This window comes from Lolium rigidum, chromosome 5, assembly GCF_022539505.1.
Source record: "Lolium rigidum isolate FL_2022 chromosome 5, APGP_CSIRO_Lrig_0.1, whole genome shotgun sequence".
Taxonomy (NCBI): domain Eukaryota; kingdom Viridiplantae; phylum Streptophyta; class Magnoliopsida; order Poales; family Poaceae; genus Lolium; species Lolium rigidum.
This window is the reverse complement of record NC_061512.1, coordinates 243755295-243763018: the sequence shown is the minus strand read 5'-3', so window position 1 is coordinate 243763018 and position 7724 is coordinate 243755295. Positions and strand designations below refer to the sequence as shown.

Here is a 7724-nt window from a genome sequence, read left to right as displayed (position 1 = left end):
AGAAAATATGGGAGAAAGAGGTACAGAACTTTGCGACTACACAAATACTCCTAACGATTAATTTATTACTAAGACTATCACAACACCTGAAATAACTGTTGAAAACTTTGAAGTAAGTCCTGGCCTATTAAATCTTATAGCTAAATAACAATTGGGGTAGTGCTAGTGAATATGCTTCCATGCACTTGCCTGACTTTTGTGAAATCTGTGATATGCAAAAAAATTAAAATGTGAAAAATAACATTGTAAAACTTAAATTATTTCCATTTTCATTTAGAGGAAAAACTAAAAATGGATATTTTTTACAGAGACTAAAAATGGATATTATCATTACCTACTGCTAGCATAAATTTTTGGAATGATCTTAAAGAAGCCTTTATAAAAAAGTGAATATCCCCCGGTTAAAATCCTACATAACAAAAGTAGTATCCAATGATTTAGGCAAAATGACAATAAACATGTACCAACAGCTTGAGAAAGAATTAAAAACATGCTTAGAATTTGCCTATCACATGGAGTAAATGAATGGACAATCCTACACTCTTTTTACAATAGGTTAAATATAATATCAAGAAGCACGAAGAAACACTTGAAGAAGAGAAGAACAGTATTGAAGAGAAGATGCGAGCGGAGCTACATCTCACCTATATCATCCATAAATACAAGATCCAAATCGATGTATCTTGCCTGAGGATGTAAAGATTGACAAATGCCATTGGCAAACCCGACCACCAGAGTAATATCCGTCTAAAACTCTGCCCATTACTTAGCAAACAAGTCATAAAGGCTACACATTGAGAATTTTACCCCTAACTTGCAGTATGCCACTGCAATGGCTTAATTAATGTCATCGACAAACCCGACTACCAGAGAAATAATATCCGGCTAAACTGTGCCATTGACAGACCAGTCATAATAAGGCTACGAATTGAGGATTTTACTCCCAACAGTTGCAGTATGCCACAACTGTGGCATCCAAAACGGGCAGTCAGATCTCCAGGGGCCGCCATTTTTCTGCTCTAACTGCATGGTTTCAGGCTTCACTAAAACGGGCAGTCCTTTCCATTGCATCAATGGCTTCCCTGCAAAAGTAACAAAATTAGTACCATGTTTAATGCGTGGTTTGAACTAGTCTGTACATTTGTGTGAATATGCACGAAAAACTATCTTGCCCATCTTCTTTACCCCTTATATGGATTTAGGTTGTCCTCCTTTCTTGTTTGGGTACAAAAATAAACTTTACAAGTTACCAATGATAGGCACAAGCATTTTCCATTTAAGTATAATGCAGAATAATATAAGATATGTTACCGTGATTTCTTTTTCATCTGGGGATTTCCGGGGTCCAGCTTCAGTCCAGCCATGAAAACATCGCATGCCTCTTTGTACTTCTATTGATATTGACAGAAAAGCAGATTACAAATGGGAGGTGGCATTTAGAGAAGTGTAAAGTGAAAATAAAGTGTAATATTAAGTTATTTGTTTGACCTTGAGAAACATGAGAGCAACTCCTTTCCTGTAGTAGCCTTTGACCCATGCAGGGCGCCTTTCAATGCAGGCATTAGCATCAAGCAAAGCCATACCAGCCTGACCCATTTCCATATAGCACAAGCTCCTGTTCGAATACAGTTTTTCATCATTAGGGTCCAGCTCAATTGCCTGCATCATAACAGAGAATTAAAAATAGTTAGATCCATATACTATCAAACAAACTTTATATGAAAAACAAGTAAAATTGGATATATCTATAGTAAAGGGTTGCCAACATATTCATGACAAGCAAGACAACACGATACATACAGGTCTGGTGATGCACTGACTCTTTTATGATAGTTATACACTGAAACCTGCGACCAGGGTTTGGCCTCATTCCAAGAGGGTCTGCTGAAGCTGATTTAAATTTTCAATTTAACAGAACTTGATGGCTTACGAAGGTTTCCAAACAGCACAAGTCAAAAAAAAAATGTCGAACTTGGCTGGAACCCTGTAGCAGTATTGTCGAACCAGCTAGATGATAAAATCCCACGTCTTTACTATTTGATAAAGTACTACCTCAACCCATAAAACGGGTAGTATTGGTATGATTGAACATGCCTCACAACACCATTACTTCTCACATTACTGCTAGTGTCGATAAAGCATTAGAGATTTAGAGTAGCATTACTAATAGATCATTCCTCACAATAATACTAACCTTGGTGTAGAGCATTGCTGCCCCACAATAGTCCATCCTCTGAAAAGCTTCATTACCCCATAATTTCAGCTGGTCTTTGTTATAACTGTGCTCATGCTAAATCATGGGGAAAATTAAATCAAGTAAAATATAGACACAAAATTACCAATTTTTACAGAGATATAAAAGTTTACAGGTCAAGAAAGGTTAAAGTAGTTTGATCAGACAATTTCATATAAAAATAAAAGATCAAACAAAGAACTAAGTCAAAAGAAAGAAATAAATAAATAAGTTACGCACTTTTTTATTCATCTTAAGTAATTCATACAAAGTCGAGATAAATAAATATCAACATTCCCTTTTATTAAAAAAATTACAATATATGAAAATATATGGAGCAAACCAAGGATTTAGCTTAGTATAAAAAAAACTTCATATAAGCAGCTAGGCGCTGCCAAAGCCACATTTATACGAACCAAACAACAAACTAAGGAAGCAAAGAGTATCGTGCCATAGTTCACAAGTAGTTACACAAGTAACAGGTATACCAGGAATTCTAGCTCCGAGTAGTACAACTGATCCTAGCGTGCAAAAGACTAAGGAGATTTTGTTAATAAGATCAGCATCCATGAGAGGCGTACTATCTATGGCGAAGGTCAAGAATCGTAATTACAAGTCACTCAAGTAGCAACATATTTGGGTGGTACATACAAAACCGAATTTTTTTGTCAAGATGGAAATTTTAAGCAAAGCCACCACCTTGCTTGATTTCATTGGCATTTAGATTGCACTCATGATATTCCTTCTTCAGGTTCACTCAGTTGCCTCTGGGTATCTAATATACCAACTCTCACCCCAAAAATAATATATATTTCCCAAAAAAAAATTCCTTGCAGACCACAAAACACCTAAACCAAACATTTACTTCTTTCCTCTTACTAGAACAATAAAGGAAACGCGGGTGAATTGTAGAAAACCGCCAAAATTGGGACAAACAAGCGGGTGAACACCTACAATTTTCATGTGATTTGTTGTGATTTTATTCTACTCCCTCTGATTCATATTACTTCCCACTAGTATGGATCTATCTAGTACTAAAATATGTCTAGATACATCTGTATTAGAGTCAATTAATATGAATTGGAGGGAGTACTTTTCTTCAATTGTGCTGGGCTTTTTGCAGTTTACTCAGGAAAAGCCCGCCGGCATTCTTTTCACTAGTGCTATTCACATTTTTGTAATGACAGCAATTGTCAAATTCATTGCACTGTGGTAGTTCTGAATTGATTTGATACAACGTCGCAATCATAAAAAGGTACTTTAAAGACAAATCCAGTGACAAAAATTCCATGTCATATAGCTTGTATTCATTGAGCAACCGTTGGTCAAAGATTGAGTTTGGGGGGAGGGGGTTGTACTGAAGCAGGAAGAAAAATACGCCTTACTCTAGGAACAGTGGGAGTATAAGCATAATACAATTTCCTGAACTTAGATCAAAATCCCAAAAGTCAAGAGGCCACGAGGAACAACCAGGCCATTAGGCATAAATGTGCAAGCCTTGCCCTAAGCTATCAGAATATAATATTAGAGGATTATCGTTCATTTTATCATGGTTTATTAAAAGCAAAAGGCATGGGAAGCTGAAAAAGTGCCCCATGGTACTGGATTGTAGAACTGGATATTCACATGATTACTGGATGGCAAACGCAGAGGTCTACGTTTAGAACAGAAATAGGATGATGAGGTTCATGCTACATTGTTCCTAACGTGCGGTCAATCCCCTAGATAAATTGATTTAAGAAACTCCAAGCACTATAAAATGGAAGGTGGAAGAATGCAAACCCCCAAAAAAACTCACATGGCTAGTTGGGATATTGTGTTCAGCACCCGCCTTTAGCAAGTACTCAATACATTCAGTTAATCCATGGGTGGTTGCTAACACCAAGGGAGTGTCAGGATTGGCAGAATTTACATCTGCGCCTGCCTGTGGATACAAATCATACGAATTAGAAGTTGGAGACACCGCAGTCATCAACTTTTCATGCAAATAGATTAATCACATAAACAAAAGTATAAAAAATTCTAAACAGGATTACCCTTCAAAAAAATTACATGAAGTCAAAGTAAACAGTAGTAAAACGTAAACAAACCTCCACAAGCAGCTTCACACACAGTAAAATAGATTCAGGTGAAGCTATATGAACAGCATTTAGAGCTGCAGTCAATGGTGTGCCTGAAACTTCTGAAACTTTATTTGCCTACAAGGAAAGATCAGCTTTAGTGGAAGAAATTATCTTACTATACTACAAATACGCCAGGTACTAAATTCTGGGGCAAAAATTATGACATACAGACACATAAATTATTTCCATAGTGATGAATCTCCTTGTTTTCATTAGTTAGTAGGGAATTATTATAGAATGACAATTCGCAGTGCATTTTGTAAAGATGGTCAAGTTTCAGGTGCAAAGGCGTTTTTTTCAGTTCGCCGTTATGGCATTAGACAACACTCATCACAAAGATAGGGGGTTCCTAAAGTGGTATGAGCATTTGGCGTCTGTATGTATCTGGTACAGACATCTGCATGGCCCTAAAACAAACCTGAAGATCACACTGAAAGGAAAAAAAACTTTGTAAGTGGACTTTAGTTATTACATCTGCATGGTGCTCCAACAAGACTTTGATGACATCGGGATTCCCATGGGCAGCAGCAGTATGTATTGGTGTCCCATCACAATTAGCTATCTCAACATTAGCTCCTCTAGATATCAACAGCCTTGTTGCTTCGGTTTGACCTAGATAAAATGCACAAAGAAACCCAATAAAATGTTACTAAAACGGGGTTGTTGTCATGTTTAGGACACGTAGAAATGCTATATAGAACTCAAAGAACAAGAACGTGATTGCTGCCATTTTGTATAACAAGACACAGTTGGAGACATTAAGTAATGTAGAAGTGCCACCATCCCCTGGATGATCTCAAGATCCAAACATGTGTGCGTGAATTGCTCTGTTGTCACAAAAGTGGAATATAATAAATTACCAGAGCTAATGACCACAACTGAATGCCATCTCAGCCAGGTTAATAAGACACTTATATAGTAGTAAGATTCCGCTTAACAGGTTTGGACATCACCAAGACCAGCACGGACTAGCCAAGAGTCAAGACAGTTAAATCAATACATATTTTTCTCTTATGAACTTGTAGCAACATCAATGTACAAGAATTCAACATTTAAATGGACGCAGAAATGGTCAGGTGACATAACTTCAACCATTTTTTCCCTAAAAAGAAGAGCAGTGAACCTTTCATCTTCACATTGCATTGCAACAAACAAATAAATGTAAAATAAAGCTAAGTATCAACAGAGAGGATACCATATATTGCAGCGTAGTGAAGAGGAACGGAACCTTGAAAGTCTTTCTTATTTGGGTCAGCCCCATGGTCGAGAAGGTACCTCACAACAGCCATTTTGCCATCGATGGCAGCAGCAGCCAAAGCAGTTACACCTACCAACAAAATTAGAAGCAAGTAAACTTGTGCGGTCACCAACATATCTCTCAACCGAAGGATGAATTTATATTAAAGCTCTAACAATCTACAGACTGAAATGTGAACTTCTATAGTGAGAAAGCAAGGCAAGTGACTAGTGAGATGGCCACAAGTCTACAATCCAGAGTCAAGAAACAGAACTGCAGAAGTCGGATGACATGCTGCACTAGTACTACTTGAATGTTTACGGAAGCGAGATGAATTTAATGGGGTGTACACAAATGGAGAGATTGTGCAAGTGGCAACATTACAAAACTGAGCTCATGCGAACAGAAATCGGATCAATCATAAGCACACACACTTACCAATTTGGCTTGCACTTCCGGCAGCATTGATGTCAAAGCCAAGCTCCTCGACCATGTACCGACACACATCCACTCTTCCCAGTCGCGCGGCGGCCTGAAATGGCCCCAGTTCCTGGATGGACACATCGACAAGCCACTCCATCTCCTCCGCGTCCTTGCCGCTCGCCAGCTCTTCGACACCACCACCAAAAAGCAACATGTAAGGCACAATATATATGGCACTACGCCGCTACATTTCATACATAGGTAACAAGGGCACGCATGCGCGGACCCCATTCCCGATAAAACCCTAGCAAATGCGAGACAACGCCGGGCAAGGCGAGACCCTTGAGAGATGACTGCTCACCCCTGAGGCGGCGGAGGTCGCCATCGGTGGCCGCGTTGAAGAAGGCCATCTGCGGCGAATCGTTGCCGGGAAGCCCGCCGTACGGAAGCGCGCGCCGGAGAGCGCTCTCCATGCCGAGCCTCATTTCAAAGCCCGAGCCGTCCATGGTCGCCGGCGACCGGCGATGCTCGACAGTACTGGGGGCTTCGCCTCGAACTTGGCTGTTGCTGGTGGGTTTAGGGTTTATGTGAGCCGTGAGCGGAAGAAATGCCGCTGAATCTACCTAAATATATAGATCCATCTTGCTAGCTCAGGGGCTCTTCTCAGCTACTATTGGGAGCCCTGGGCCGTCCGATCGTGTTCGCGAGTCCGTCCACGCTGTTGATCGTGTACGCCATGAAGAGCGTGTGACATAATGATGCTTTCCTGGTCAGGCTTGCGTGCACGCAGCTCTTAACTTGTGAAGTGATGGCTCACGGCAGGCGTGATGGAGTGCAGTTGCTGCTGGACATCACGCAAGCAGCTACTACTGCTAGCCAGTACTGCGGCCCTGCAAACTTTGACCATAAAACTTGTGCAATAAAATTTTAATTATATTATATGTAATTAGTATTATTGAATTTATATTAAAAATATTTTTAAATAATGTTAATGTTATACAAATAAATATTTATATACTTGAAATATTTTTTATCAAACAAAAACACAAAAAATGAGGATGCTTTACTCTTTGAAAGGGAGCAGGTGGGAGCGCAATTTTATTTAATAATACATTTTTTTATTTTCAGAAATAATACTAGTTTTCGATTATTTACATAAATAATACACCGTCGGGGAAACGAAACCCGATTGGACGAAATCGGGGTAGAGCAACCCGATTAATCTCTATCGGGATAGCATAGCCCGATTCTGTGGGCTACCTGGAGTTTGCTGCTTTTTTGTTTTGTAGTAATCGGGATTGTCTAACCCGAAAGGAACTTATTGGGAACTAGTAACCCGAAGCAAGAAAGGCTATCGTGTTGCAGTGAATCTATCTTAGCCTCAGCTGGGCTAGCTACTTCCCTGTTGCTGTCAAGAGAGCAGCAACAACTACTCAGGCCAGCAGGAACTACTCACGTCACCAAAGGCAGCAACTAGTAGTGCATCTTTAACGGGGTGACGCATTTTAAACGTCTAAAATATTCGCGCGCGTTTGTTTATGTCGGCTTAAATGATCGAAATCGACCGTGCGTTCGTTTGCGTCGGGTGGCTCCAGCGGCACGACGCATTTTTTTGATTTTACATTTTTTCAACATAAAAACATAATTTACATATTAAAAGAAAAGAAAATAAAATATAAAACCTAATAACGCATGCGCCTACTCGCCT

At 39.5% G+C, this 7724-nt stretch overlaps 1 pseudogene; it reads right to left on the bottom strand.

The window, feature by feature from the left end:
• Positions 1-1033: 1033 nt before the first annotated feature.
• On the bottom strand, positions 1034-6522 carry LOC124657369 (annotated as a pseudogene).
• Between the last annotated feature and the right edge of the window lie 1202 nt (positions 6523-7724).